Source organism: Balaenoptera physalus (assembly GCF_965194825.1).
Source record: "Balaenoptera physalus genome assembly, chromosome: 17".
NCBI classification, from domain to species: Eukaryota; Metazoa; Chordata; class Mammalia; order Artiodactyla; family Balaenopteridae; genus Balaenoptera; species Balaenoptera physalus.
Window position 1 is genome coordinate 79141995 of NC_138895.1, and position 15465 is coordinate 79157459.

At 41.1% G+C, this 15465-nt stretch overlaps 1 protein-coding gene and 1 long non-coding RNA gene across 5 annotated transcripts in view; one reads left to right on the plus strand and one right to left on the minus strand.

Moving 5' to 3' along the window:
• LOC309646986 overlaps nt 1-12984 on the minus strand; it is a 383043-nt gene extending 370059 nt beyond the window's left edge. Inside the window, exon 1 of the long non-coding RNA XR_014255713.1 lies at nt 1826-12984. This is a non-coding gene — a long non-coding RNA (uncharacterized lncRNA). The remainder of the gene's footprint in view (nt 1-1825) is intronic.
• Nucleotides 1-15465, plus strand: part of KHDRBS3 (KH RNA binding domain containing, signal transduction associated 3) — a 166715-nt gene that overhangs the window by 24897 nt on the left and 126353 nt on the right. The gene's annotated exons all lie outside the window — the stretch shown is intronic.

Consider the following 15465-nt stretch of genomic DNA (forward strand, 5'->3'; position numbering starts at 1 on the left):
TCCTCCCAGAAATTAGAGGTTTGTTAGTAGTCAGGGCGGATGTTATCTCCATTTTCTGAGTGAAAAAGGGAGGCTTAGAGAGGTTAAATAACTTGCCTTGGGTTATATGGTAGGCAGGTGGCAGAAACTACTCAAACACTGGTCCCTCCAAAGCAATTGAATGGCTTTCTCAGCTCCATTAGAAAGGAATAGTAATCGTTTATTATATAATATGTGCATATTTAGATATGTATGTCTTATGTTTTGTCTCCCAGATGTTCCCAGTATATGAGCATATACTCATAATGACAATCATGTTTACCTGTGTAGCAAAACGCATTCTTAAACAGTGTATATTCATTTATAAGTTGTCATGCTTAATTGTGACAGAAATTGATTCGTGGAAATACTGTTATCAGATCTGATCAAACATGAATAATACTGCACAAAAATACTCACTTTCAGAAGCATCTCTGATGAAAGACAGCAGTTTGAGTCTTCTCTTTTGTGTTCTCTCTTTTTCTAGAAGAGGGTAATTCGAGCTCATCTGTTTGGACAAAATGATTTTTCTCTTCTCTCTGGTATTTTGACCTTGAACCTTCAGACCTATGTAAAACAAATTTCCTTTCAATATTCTTTGTTTCTCTTTAATTTTTCTCAACATTTTAAATTATTTAAATATTTTTATATAATGTCTGAGTGTATTTATCACTTGACATCACTTGTCAGTGGTGGTTAATATATTTAACATTAACATTTAAGGTCCAGCAGGGCAGTGATGTGTCTCTTTCTGCTCACTGTTGATTTCCTAGCACAGAGTGGGCTTCAAATGTTTGTGGAATAAATGACGTTTGTGTTACAGATATAGAAACACTTCAGCATTTCCTAGTTACAGAGCACTTACCGTAGTCCTGATCCCTCCAGATGCATCAGAAGGGCCCCTGTGTCTGGGGAAGATTGGGGTTCTTACTTGGAAAAGAGAAGCCATGGATCTGTATCTATACGTGGAGGGAAAGTGCCTTATAATCCAAGGCCAGTGACTGTTTTGATGACCCCTCCATCTCTGAAAAAGGACACGTCTACCCAGCGTCACTTACTTTTGACATATGTTGTCTACAATTTGGGTTTGTCTTTTTACCATAGAAAATTGACTACTCTTTGTTAAGTGCGGTGTTCTGGTTCAAGAGGTGTTACCTGGAGGAAAAGGCCTGCCCTTCTTCGCTGCACACCTACATGGATGTCTGATGGTGTAGTGCCCTTCTTGGAGCCCTGTGACTGCAGACAAATGACTTCCCTGCCCTGCTCTGCTTCCTCATCTTTAAAGTGGAGATAGTGGTGTCTAGCTTTCTCACCCCATAGAGCTGTAGGTTAAGATAAACTGGAAAAATCTGGAAGGCTTTTTAGTTTGTAAGCTGCAACACAAAGCCAGAGTATTATCGTTACTGCCATCATTGTTATAATTAGGGTTATTAAAACACAGGTGTGGGAGTCAACATCTTTTATATAATTAGGTTTGAAAAGATTAATAATATGAAAGTGAGTGACTAATACAATGCCTTGTGTAGTCAGGTGTTAAGAGGAAAGCCAAGGAGCAGACCGAGGGTATGTTGTTTAGAGAAGGCAGTGTCACCGGAGCTTGAAATTCTGGACTTCACTGTCTGCCAACGTTAGTACTAGTGAATGATGGAGAATTGTTCTTTATTTTTTTTAATTGGATTTTTTTTTTAATTAATTTATTTATTTTTGGCTGTGTTGGGTCTTCGTTTCTGTGCGAGGGCTTTCTCTAGTTGCGACGAGCGGGGGCCACTCTTCTCATCGCGGTGCGCGGGCCTCTCGCTGTCGCGGCCTCTCGTTGCGGAGCACAGGTTCCAGACGCGCAGGCTCAGTAGTTGTGGCTCATGGGCCCAGTTGCTCCGCGGCATGTGGGATCTTCCCAGACCAGGGCTCGAACCCGTGTCCCCTGCATTGGCAGGCAGATTCTCAACCACTGCGCCACCAGGGAAGCCCAAATTGGATTTTTAAAAAAACCACTTCTTTGCTGAACACCTTTAGGTTTAAATACAGATCGTTAAAACAGGCAATGACAATAATAGCATTGAAAACAGATGGAGATTAGCATTTGACTCTATGTATCCGATATTTATTTAGCATATGTTATATGCCACTTGGTACACACACTTATTTTGAACGACATTTTAGAACTAAATAATTATTTTTAAATTAATGTTTTTAAATTTCTCAGTTTTAATTTAGAATATGGTAAATACTGATAGATTATAACACATAAACAAAAAGTTCTCTGGGGTTCTTAAAATTTTGTATGAGTCTTAAGTCGGAAGGGCTCCTGAGACTGAAACGCTGGAAAACTCTTGGGTTTGTGAGATCATGGTTCACATCTGCAATAATGCTTTGTACTTTTGCAGGGAAATGTAGAAAACTTTGTTCCATGAATAAATTGTTTCTTGACCAGTAGCTATTAATTAACACGTTGTTTGATGTTGTTATGGTTGTCTATTTAGTAACTGTTTATTCTGTAAACTGCTATTCTAATGTAATAAAGTAGACTGTTCTTGAAATTCTTTTGCACATTTGAGAATTTTGATAACAGGAAAAATCACTAATTTTTTAAGGATATGTTTTAGTACCTACTGTATACTTTCCCTACCCACAATCACCAATTCATGATTATTTGACAAGCGTATAGATTGGTAACCAGATAAATAAGCCTCAAGACTGGAAGTAGCAAATGAAATGCTGATAACCATTTGCCAAAAGGCAGGGGTTTCTATGATGCAGTCATACGATGTAATGGATACAGGAACACTTTGAGTAGTAGATTAGGCTGAACAGATATATGGGATTATTAGCACTACACTTGTGGGTTGTAGTACTTTGCTCCATTTTATATTTTTTCACCTGAACTTTCTGTATCTTAAAGCAAAATGAATTTTTCATTTACTTTCTGACAGCAATTAAAATACTTGTGTATCTGTTGAACTAATCCAGTTAGAGAAAGCTCTATGTATGGAGAAAGAGTTAAGCATCAAAGAAAACAGGAAGCAAAAAGGGAATATTCAGGTCTGTGTTCCATTTCAAGTTATTTCTTGTATATGGTAGAGCTTGAGATTAATTTGTTTGCATATGTATATGTAATTGTTCTAGCACAGCTTGTCGAAATGACTATCCTTTCTCTACTGAATTGTCTTTGAATCTTTTTCAAAAATCAATTAACCATATGTGTGGCTTACCTAGCGTGTATGTAGGACGCTGTTCTTTTGTTCTGTATGTCTTTCCTTGAGCCAACACCACACTGTATTAATTACTGGAGCTTCATACTAAGTTGCTGAAATCAAATGAGTCCTTCAACTTGTTCTTTTTCAGAATTTTCTTCCCTATACTTATAAGGACCTTATATGCAAGGTCCTTTGAACATGCATATACATTTTAAAATGAGCTTTTATCAGTTTCTACAAGAAAGTTTACTGGTCTTTGACAGGAAATTACATTAAATTTAAAAATCAGTATTGGGAGAATTGACATCTTAACAATATTGAGTCTTCTGATCCATGGACGTGATTCTGTCTTAATTTATTCAGATCTTTAAAAATTTCTACCAGCAATGTTTTGTAGTTTTTAATGTATAGGTTTTACTCATATTTTGTTCACTTTATCCCTCAGTATTTCATATTTTTTGATGCTGTTGAAATGTTAATTTTTGAAGTTTCTTTTTTTTTTTTTATAATGCGTGTGCTCTTAGAAATACAGTTGATTGTTGTGTAGTACTTATATCCAGCAGTTTTGCTAAATTCACTTGTTACTTCTGGTGGCTTTGTTGTAGATTCCTTGGGATTTTCTAGATTATTCTTTCTTTAAATAAAGGTACTTTTCCTTTTCCAATCTGAATTATTTTAATTTCTTTTTCTTCTCTTATTGTGCTGGCTCTGTCCATCCATGTCAGTGAGTAGATGTTCCTGGTTATGGGGGGGAAATGATACAGTCTTTCACCATTACTTGTAATGTTATCTGTAGATTTTTCATAGATGTTCTTTATCAGATTGATAAAGTTTCATTTTATTCTTATTTGCTGAGAGTTTTTATCATAATGAAGGTTTAATACTTTTAAATGCCTTTTCTACGTTTATTCAGATGATTGATCATAAGGTTTTTCTTTTGTAGTCTGTTACTGTAGTGAATAACATTGAATTACTTTCAGATGTTAAGCCAGCTTACCTTCTTGGGACGACCCTTACTTGGTGATCTTGTCTGCTCTTGTTTAGATGTTGCTAAATTCAATTTGTTAATATTTTGTTAAGGACTGTTTCATCCTTGTTCAGGAGGGATATTGAGATATAGTTTTCTTCTAAAATCTTTGTCTCGTTTTTATATTAGGCTAATGAAATGATTTTGGAAGTGTTCACCTCTTCTCTCTATTCTAGAAGAGTTTTTTTTAGAATTGGTGGTATTATTTATGCCTTATGTGTTTGATCAAATTCACCAGTGAAGCCATTTGGGCCTGGGGTTTTCTTAGAGAAAAGTTTGTAAGCTGCGAATTCAGTTTCTTTAATAGATAGAGGCTTATTCGTGTTGTCTTTTTCTTCTTGAGTGATCTTTGGTAGTTTGTGTCTTTTAAGGAAATTGTCCATTTCATCTGAAATATCAAATTTATTAATATAAAACTGTTGGGTAATAATTGTAGGATCTGTGGTGATGTCACTCTTATTCCTGATGTTAGTAGTTATATCTTCACTCTTTTTCTTGGTCAGTTTGGCTAGGGGCTTATCAATTTTATTGAGCTTTTCAAAGAACTAGCTTTTGGTTTTATTGATTTTTTTTTTCTCTATAGTTTTATGTTTGTAATTTCACTGATACCAGCTCTTTAGGATTAGTACATGATACCAGTCAGAAAGGCGGTATTGTCTCCTTGCTGAATTTGTGCCGATAAACAGCAGTTATACTCCCTTTTCTTTATGGTGTTGGTGGGTCCTTTGTGATTCCGTATTTTCCCTTATGTTATAACATGACTTTGCCTTTACAAGTCTGTTTGTTTTACCAGGGTTGAATTCCTTAAGGTGAGGGGCTGTTTCATTAAGCTCTGTTTCCCTGGCTGGAGCACAGTCCTGGCACCTGGGCAGTCACTGTAGCAGGATGCATGGGCAACTGAACGTGTGAGTGATGGGGAGAAGGGCCATGTGCGAAAAGCCTATTTTTGCCTCTAGGGAGGTGATTAGAGAATTTGAGGAATGAGTCACTGTGGTGTAGAAGTAGTTACTTGTGTTTTAAGTGCAGATGTGTGGTATTTTTAATATTTTAGAATGTATAGTTTAAGCAAGTAAACATTCCTTTTGAAATGTGAATATATGCTATGGAGAATTGTGTTCCTTCCTAGGGAAATAAAAGTAGACTCTGCAGATAAGCTAAGGGCCAGGTTGGGGACAGAGCTGGCGACCTCCAGCTGAGGGGCGCGTTTAACCACTGATCTCTATTAGCAGGAATTGGAGGAAAACTGCAGGGAAATGGAAAGGTCAAACTGAAAAAGAAAAAAAACTCATCAAGAAGATAGATCAAGGAATTGAAGGAAACTCTTCAGAAGCATTTTTTTTTTTAATTATTAGCACCTTTAATTATTTATTTATTTATTTATTTATTTATTTATGGCTGTGTTGGGTCTTCGTTTCTGTGCGAGGGCTTCCTCCAGTTGCTGCAAGTGGGGGGCCACTCTTCATCACAGTGCGCGGGCCTCTCACTATCGCGGCCTCTCTTGTTGCGGAGCACAGGCTCCAGACACGCAGGCTCAGTAGGTGTGGCTCACGGGCCCAGCTGTTCCGTGGCATATGGGATCTTCCCAGACCAGGGCTCGAACCCATGTCCCCTGCATTAGCAGGCAGATTCTCAACCACTGTGCCACCAGGGAAGCCCAGAAGCATTTTTTAAAACTAGTACCAGGGTTTAAAAAAAAGTAAATGTCTGCCATGTTGAACTTGGAGGAGGCTAGTTCATATTGCAGCCAGGGACTGCCGGGGTAATATTCCTCAGCTTTACATCCGCACACCCTGATAAATGTATGTGTTATCTAGGGCCGTGTCATGAGCCACCCCAAACTTAAAGTGGTTTAGAACAGTGTGTTGTGACTCACACAGTTGTGTGAGTGACGGGATTCGGCTGAACAGCTCTCCCGTGGAGCGTCTCATGTCGTGGCAGGTAGAGTGGCCAGGCTGCAGTCATCTGAAGGCCGGACGTCCAGGTGCTTCCCTCCCGCAGCTGGCAGGCGACGCCAGCTGTTGGTGGCTGGGACCTCAGCTGAGAGCTTAGCCCGAGTTGTCAGCCATCTAGCCTACTTATAGCCTCGCCATGCATGGCCTGGGCTTCTTAGAGCTCCGGACGGGGTTGCCAGAGGGAGTGTGAGTGCTGCAAGAGGCTGGGCAGGACCTGCAGTGCTTCTTATGACTAGACTTGGAGGTCCGGGGCTGCCACTTCTGCTGCATTCCGTTGGTTGACTAAGTCACTGAGGTGAGCCCAGATTGAAGAGGAATGAATTAGACCCCCATCTCTCCATGGGGGGAGTAGCAGAGATATCGCCGTCATCTGCGTTATTTGAACTGGGGTGAGCACAAACAAGGTTTCAGTATTTTACAGGGCATGCTGCTCTCTAGAGCACAGCAGCGTGGTCCAGTTAGGATTTTCCTACTTCACTCCCATACTTAGCTCTGAGTGCCCTTTGGGGGCTTCCGAAAATCAGTTGTACTGTCACCAGTGGATATGGCAGAAGTGTTCTCTATGTCCTAATGGTAGATTTATAAGGGTATTTTGGAGAGGACAGTATTTCTCAAGACCTTAGCAGCAACCCTTCTGCATGCCTTTTCCTCGTCTTTATTGCTGTGTTTTAATGGCTGTTTTGAAGGCTTTCAAGGTATGTAAATATTTGCTTTCTGCATGAATTCAACCTTATTACCTTCAGTGTAAGCATCTTGTGGTCTGTTACTAATAGGAAGCAGCATATGTGAAAGCTCCTTTCTTGGGCTGGGAGAGGGAATGAAAGGCACGCGTCCTGTAAGTTTATTAGGCCAAGTCTATACAGATGAAGTGACCCGTCGGAAGAAACTGATGATGTTTTAATGGAAATGCATATGAAAGCAACAGTCATTTATTAACATCTGCTGTGTGTCAGATACTGTGCTTAGTAGTTGTTTTTTCCCCCAAATAGTAGGTATTCCTTTATACACTGAACTTATTTTTTTCAATAATCATGAAAAGTAGGTAGTATTTTCTCTATTTTTAGAAGTGAGTAAAGTTGTAACCAAGTGAATAACTAACTTACCTGAGGTCATGAGTGTAGAAATTGGCCATTCATTTTGTACTATCCTATCCAACTTCTCAAAAATATATTATTTGTTAGTAATCAGGTCATTGTCAGATGATTTACATGTGATGGTAAATCCACTGAATCACCATGGCACGGTGAAACTGTGTACCTTTTCTTTATGCTGCGCTGTGGTTTGTGGTTTGATTCTTAGGCTAATGTGTTCATTTAAGGATATTTCATGTCTCTATGAAGGGAATGAATGGGCTTCAAGATGTTCACAAACTCAAAGATGAAAAAAACCTGGTTGTGTTCTAGCCATATTGTATTGCTCTGCGGCACTGAAGCCGTAGGACGTAAAACACACTTTCTTTGGGAGTTTTGGGGGGATGATAAAGAGAGCTTTTGGTCATTAAGAAATGTCTCAGCAGCCTTCTCCTAAGTGGTTCATCCGCCCTACTGAGTTGTTCCTCCCCAGCAGACCCTCCTCTCTAGGGCGGCCAGAGTGATCTCCTAACAGCCAGACCTGAGCATATAATTCTTGTGCTGAAAACCTCTCAGCAAGTCTTAACTTGCCTGTCCATCGCTGACCCTGCAGTGGTCTCGATTGAGCTTTTGGGCTTGTCTTTCACAGCCTGTGGACCCCCAGCCAGAACACTCATCGCCTTTGCTGTAATTGTCTCCCTGATGCCTGCCTTCCCTGCTCTGCCTTAAGTTTCGGGATCACCGAATCTCTGTCTTGTTTCTGGAAGAACTCTGCAGCCAGCAGAGCCCCTGGCATGCAACAGGCATTCCATACATAGGTGAATGGAAATGATTTTGAGGGAGTAGGTAAAGATTATACTTGTTTTCTTCCTCTGTTGTTTGTTTTGACTATAAGTACACATGTGTTAATCATTTCTTCATTTAGTCCTCTAAACTATATTGAGCATTTACTCTGAGGTGTAGAGGGTATGGAAGAGGTAAGAAAGACATTATTAACCTGTCCCCAGGTGCAGGGTCTGGAGCTGGGAGAAGACACCTTACTGGGAGTGCCATCACAGCGGGGGCTCCGGCGCACCTGTTTCCCTCTGTGCTGGAGGGGCCTGGGTATTTGAAAGAATCCTCATTATCATAAACTTGGGGTAGTTCTGTTTCAGAGTGGTTCTGTTCATTGTGCTTTACTCTTAGAATTGACTTGCTTTTCCTATTTCTCTTACCCTACAACCCACAGGTCAGTTTTGGTGCCTATTCTAGCAGGTGGGCACCTGACTGTGCTGGAAGAAAGAGTTGGAAGATGGCAAAGAGCTTTGTGTTTGGGAAGGGTAGATATTTACAGTGTCTTTTTTGGGGGGGGAGGGGTGTCACCTTAGATGTGCGTAAATGAAATATAATAGCAATATAAATAGGTAACATAAGTATCTACTGCTTGTCGGGCATTGTTTACATTTGTTTTCTGTTTTACTTGTGTACCACAGTGTGCATATTAGACATCATTATCTACGTTTTGCCAATTAAAAGACAGAGTGTGAGAGATTAAGTAATTTGACCACAGTCATGCAGTTTTCTGTGCTGGAGATATAATTCAAGTCCACTTAACGCTTATTGTTAAGTCAATTTTTGTACTGATCCACTTTCTTGCTATTAAAATTCCTGAATTCTTGGCTATTTGTATATGTGTTTATCTATACAAAAAGGAAATTGCTGTTCTTATCTCTAACTTTGTCTTTCATTATAATTTCCTGTTTTTGAAGGTACAAAATTTTGGATACAGGATATGGCCAGCAGGTCATATTTTTGTTATGGCATAGTGTCTATACATCTTAGTTTTTAAAAAGTATTAATTTTTATTCCAGAGACACATCAGAGTGCCTTAAACTCATTTATCTTACTTACTTTCTCTTCCTGAGTTTTTAACCTTGCCTGGAGAGGGAGATTTACTCTGGATTTTATTTGATCAAAGAGACTTTTTATATTAGGTGGCAAGGAAAAAATATTTTTTAAATAGTTTCCTTTTATCTTGTTCTCCTCCCATGCTAGAGTTCTTTTTCTTTTTTTTTTTTTTTAACATCTTTATTGGAGTATAATTGCTTTACAATGGTGTGTTAGTTTCTGCTGTATAACAAAGTGAATAGCTGTACGTATACGTATATCCCCATATCTCCTCCCTCTTGCATCTCCCTCCCACCCTAACCCTATCCCACCCCTCTAGGTGGTCACAAAGCACCAAGCTGATCTCCCTGTGCTATGCGGCTGCTTCCCGCTAGCTATGTGTTTTACATTTGGTAGTATATATAAGTCCATGCCACTCTCTCACTTCGTCCCAGCTTACCCTTCCCCCTCCCTGTGTCCTCAAGTCCATTCTCTATGTCTGCTTCTTTATTCGTGTCCTGCCCCTAGGTTCTTCAGAACCTTTTTTTTTTTTTTTGTAGATTCCATATATATGTGTTAGCATACGGTATTTTTCTCTTTCTGACTTACTTCACTCTGTATGACAGACTCTAGGTCCATCCATCTCACTACAAATAACTCAATTTTGTTTCTTTTTATGTCTGAGTAATATTCCATTGTATATATGTGCCACAACTTCTTTATCCATTCATCTGTCGATGGACACTTAGGTTGCTTCCATGTCCTGGCTATTGTAAATAGAGCTCATGCTAGAGTTCTTATCCCCTTTATGCTGCCACAAAGTTAAAATGAAAAAGAATTGTTACACTTAAAGTTTACCTTTGTTAGTTCTGTGTTAGAATTAAGACTGTTATTTAATGGCTACAATGACTTTCAGGATTTTTTAATAGAAAATCGTATTCTCATACTTAATGATACTATATCTCTTTTATTACTATATCATTGATCCTAAAAAATCACTGCAGCCAAGGAAGGTGAGACTTAGCCTCAGAAACATGAACAAAGGGATTTCAAGAAGAGATGAAAGTTAAGTCAGAAGTAGAACAATGGCAGTCGGGAAGAAATGTAGTTGATTGTGAGGTATTATAAGGCAGGATCTGGTAGTAGTTTGGCTATAGACTTTTTTTTTTTTTTTTTTTTAAATGGGTTAGTTGAAAAGGAGTAATATTGGAGCCCTTTACAGTGTGGAGGAGACTGTATTTCCCCACTGTGTCACTCAGGGTCCTTTGTTTTCAAAGAATGGAAACTGACCCTGGCTGACCAACAAAAACTTGAATTTGTCAGAGGATTTGAGGAGTTCATAGGGTTGATGGAAGATTAGAGGTAGGTTTTGAAATGGGCAGGGAGAAAGGCCACTCAGAAGAGGAGTTGTCTGTAAAGGAAGCAGAAGTCCACCCCATCCTCATCTCAGAAGGCAGTTAGTTACCCATTGTAGGCCTGGGCTGGGCTGGCGTGGGAAGAGAGAGAGAGCTCGGAAAATATTTACTAGAAGAAATGGAGTAAAATTCAGAGAACTTGTCATTTGGTCAGGGTCACTTAATAGTTCATGGCAAAAACCAACAGGGAACTCATATCTTACAGTTAAGACTCCTGTATATTTATTTATTCATTTAATACTTGCCATGTGCAAGACACTATCCCGAGTACTGAAATTTGGCCATGATTAAGACAGATGTAAACAATTATGGTAAATGTTGCAAGGTAGCATGGGGTGAATGCTTTGGAAGGATGAGTAAAATGATTATCCAGGAGTTAGTGGAAGCTTATATTAAGTGTATCACACTTTTATCACATGTGGGTGCAATACCTATTACTTTCACTTACTAGCTCCATAGACAAGAAAGTACCCTGCTTTGTTTTTCTACCTCCCTCAAAGATTAAGACAGTATATTTAAAAGTGCCAAAAATATGTTTGTCTGCTTTTCAGGAGGCTGTCAATAAGTGCAGACATTTAATTTATAAAACAAACAAAAACAAAAACAACACTGGCTTAATTCTGAGCCCTTTTTTTCTTTTTTTGTAATATTTTCTTTCTTAGAATTTAGGGTCTTTGAACACATTCGGTTGGTGACTTATGAGCATACATAAAGGTGTGATGCCTTGGCATTCAGACTTTTGAAAGTCCAGGTAGAATATCAGTCATGATTCTTGTCATTGTTGGTTCTTGTTTCAGGCAAAGTTTTTTTCTTTTAACATATTATTTCTACGACTTGTAAAAATCATTTCTGGAAGAATCAGGTGTAGCAATTGAGCAAGAAACTTAAAAGGTATCAAAGAATGTTTAGGAGATCTGAATGTGTTTGAAGGAAATAGGCACGAATTCAACAGATTTAAGCTAGAAGTAGATTAGAGGAAAAGAAAAATGAAGTCACACATTTTTACCCATCCTTCAGTAAGATTTATATCTGTTTTACCAGTTAGTTATAGCTTATCATGTTTACCAAACATGTAGCTTATCACTCCTTTTCTTCCTGTCTTGTAGAAAAGTTGTAGTGTAGGGATTTTTTGGTTGTTCTTTCAGAGATGTTATATAACAGAATTTTCTTTAATATCTTATTTTTTAGTCTCAGAGTAAAATGACTTTGTATTTACAAGAAGGCATTGCGGGTGCTATTGTGTAATAATTCTCACTTTTTTCGGTGTTCAGCTCATGGCCTCAGATTTAATGTATAATGTGTGAGTTTTTTCACTGAAATTCATACCAGCACATCTTGCACTTTTTGCATGAATTATTGGAGTTTGAACATTTGCTTCACTCTTCTGATGTAGGTAGTTACAAGGGCCTGTAGAGGGTCTCAAGACCCACCTTTTCTTTATCACATTTTTTCATTCCTGTGCAGCTTTTATGTGACATCTTTGTTTGTGAAAGTAGCTTAACCTTAGCGCAAACAGCTGCGGACACTAAAGCACCAGTTCCAACACAGTAGCCGTGGGGTGCTGCCGTACGATGCCGCTTCTCTTCTTCTGAACCGTGAATGTCTTCCTGCTCCTGCCCCGTGTCAGTGCCTCCTGAGGCTCCAGCCCTGAAAGAAAGAGCTGCTCACTCAGCAGAGCACTGAGAGTCTGTCTGCAGTCTCCCCACCTTCTCAGCCGCGTCACCAGATGCTTCCGCCTTTGCACTGTGTGGGGTTGTCGCACTCTGCTGCTTGGTGGCTTTGCAGACGTCACCATGGCCTGTGTGCACGGGGTGGCCCGTGTGCTCCCCTGCGTAGGACTCCCCTGCACGGAGCCAGGCCCGTTCATTCAGGCCCAGCTGAGGTACCGCCTGTCCGGAAGTTCCCCTTGATCTGCTGACCTGGAAGTGTTTACTGTGTCCTTTAAATTTTGTAATACTTCATTTGTACTTAAAATGTAAACTTCACGTTGTGAGTAGCCATGTGTAGTCTTTCCTAGAGTATGTGTTTCTTGAGAGTGGGGCCAGTGTCACTGTAGTACACAGTAGCGTACCCAGCGTTTCCTGAGCCCGGGTGGCCTGGCTCGAGTCCGTGCGTGCTCTACCAGCTGCTGCTCACGGCCGGCAGGTGTTCGCTAGGGAGCGTGGTTGGCACGTTGTCCGCACTCAGGGGCTGGTTGTTGAATGACCAAGAAGTGTCCGAACTTCGTGGCACCTCTTTCTGCTGTCACAGGCCTTTTCACGTCCTTTCTAGTGCTTAGCTGGATTCTAGATCTGTGCTGTGGTGGCTTCTAGCCACTTGGGGCTATTTACATTTAAATTTTAATTCATTCACTCATTAAAATGAAACAAAAGTAAACGTTCAGTTCTCCAGCCACACAGGCTGCACCTCGGGTGCTCGGCAGCCACGCGTGGCAGAGACCGCTGTCGGGCTGCACGGGTGCCGTTTCCACCCTCACAGAGGTTCCCCAGGATGGCGCTGGTGCAGGTGGCTCTGACTCCCGTCTGAGTGGCCCCTGCGCACACGTGGAATGACTGTGTGCCGTGCTCCTAGCCCGGGAGTCACATGGCTGACCGGCGTCCTGTGTCAGAGTCATCCCAGAAGCACAGTTTTCTGCACACCTTGTGCAATTGCACGGTTCTGTGAGCTGTTGCAGAGAAAGTGTCCTTTACCCAGCACACCGCCCTCACTGCTCTGCGGAGGGAGCAGATCTTCTTTTCCTACAGAGCCCTGAGCCGGCCGAGCCCTGAAGGGCAAAGAGAAGGTCTAACCTGCCAGCCCTCTGTTAACTGCAGTTGGAAAGCTTCCCTGTAAGGACCAATGGCCCTGCAGCTTGCTTTCTTATCCCACTTAGAGGGACCCTCCCTCCCACACAGAACTCACCTCGGGGCCCTTGCTGTGGTCCCACTGATATTTGCGTAGCTCTTTCCGGTTGTGAATGGTTTTTCCCCCGTGGTCTCAATTTCCACCTCATCTATGTGAGGTAATAGGGAGTCCTCATTTGACAGGCAGTGAAACTGAGTTTCAGAGAGAGGATAAGCAACTCACCCAAGTGAATCCTAAGCAAGGAGTGAGTTAGGACAGAGGAGTTAAGGCCCTCCGACCTCATGTTCAGAGAGCTCCTGATTTGACCGTTGGTGCCCAGACCCTGCCCAGGGGGGGCACGACCACGACTGACCAGATTTCTCATGACAAGAGGATCTGGATGACTGTGACTGTGATTTCTTCTGGCGATCTTTGCTTTAATTATATTAATAGTTAAATTTTCATTAAATTTGTATTAGCCGTCTCTTCATATATGCCTGTGCTTGAATTAATATACAGAAATCTGGAGTGTGCAGGAGGCGAGAATTTGTTGTGTGTGGCGTCGAGGCAGGGCCCTTGAGGTGTATCATTAATCCCCGCAACTCCAGACGTAGGTCTCAGTATCCCTAATTGATAGTCCAGGGGCCTGAGAGCCCGCTGACTCGCTTATTTTTTCCCAGTGTCATAGTGTAAGTAAGTGCTGGTCTGTGATTTGAACCCATGTTTTTATTACTTCAAGTCTCACTAAATTAAGCTCTTCTTTCCATATTATTATTAATTTATACACTCTCAATGCAGGTGTCAAAAGCTAGACAGTCGTGCTTGTCTGCAGGCTGTGGGTTAATGGGCTGCTCTGGGAGTGCCGTGAGCAAAAACAGGTGACAGAATAACTCGATTAAGCATTCACTTAGGGCTATTTTTGAACTTTCCTCTAAGCAGCTTAATTTTACATTCATTTTATGCTCATGTTTTGGCTTCATTTGTTCCCAAGCTTGAGATCATGGAATTTAAAGGACTTGGCTGGTTGTAGCATTTGTATGTAGTACCTGTAATACAGTTTCTTTGTCAGAGGCATAATTAACAATATGATATGTACATCTCCTGCCTTCTGGTATTCACAATACCAGACTTAAATAGTTTGTAAAGTTAATTAGTTCTTGGAATAGCAAATGTTTTGAAGATGATAAACACTTTCCCTCTGAATAATGTGTTGAATGGTTATATATTCATGGAAATTTACTCTATGCGTCTCAAATTAGGATGCTGATAGGTCTGCTTCTCAAGGTAAACATCACCTGCAGTTGCATAGTCCCCGATTACATTGTCTTCCTGTGCTTTTCACAAGGGAAATCAGAGATGTAGCTCAGCTAATTCAGCCTCCAGGATATTCATTACGGTTACACTGAATAGAGACCGTCTATGCTAATGTCATTATGTAGGTGCCGTTTTCCCAAACTCTGATGGTGATCATCATGGTATATGCTGGAGGTGGAGTGGGGAATAACAAGCACAGCACTCCCGCAGTAGTTGAGTTACCCCCTGTTCTCAGCTCTCCAAGATGTGGTTGAGACCCAGGAAGCAAGCGAGGAAGCGCTCTCAGCAGGTGAAAGAGATACTGCCCAGGAAGGCCTTCTTACCATTCATGAATCACTGGTCTGAAATGTTTATTTGGGTTTCCAAGTAATACTGAACGAGAAGCATCAAATTAGAAGGTGCTGATGCCATTAGATTAGTGACTTCCAGCCCCCAGAGTTGGGGATAGGTCACATAAACCTGGGTTTCCCCCCATTTTTACACACGAAGAAAGGAGGGCTCAACGAAGCTAGTGACTTGCCAGAGACTCTCCTGTGGTCAAACTGGGGCTGTGCCCCCCGACCCCTGTGTCCTCCTCACCACTTCACTGCCTGCCTGGTTTGTGGCTGATGGGGGCCCAGCGTGGCGCCTGGCACATAGTACTGAGATGTGCAGCCTGTGGATTCCAGGGACTTCCCACTGTGCTTCCAGGAACTTACCAAGGTGGTATGTCCGTCAGCGTCTAGTCAGGTAAACAGGAATCACAGCAGGCATTTTAACAAAGGAGATTTAATATAAAGGATTGGT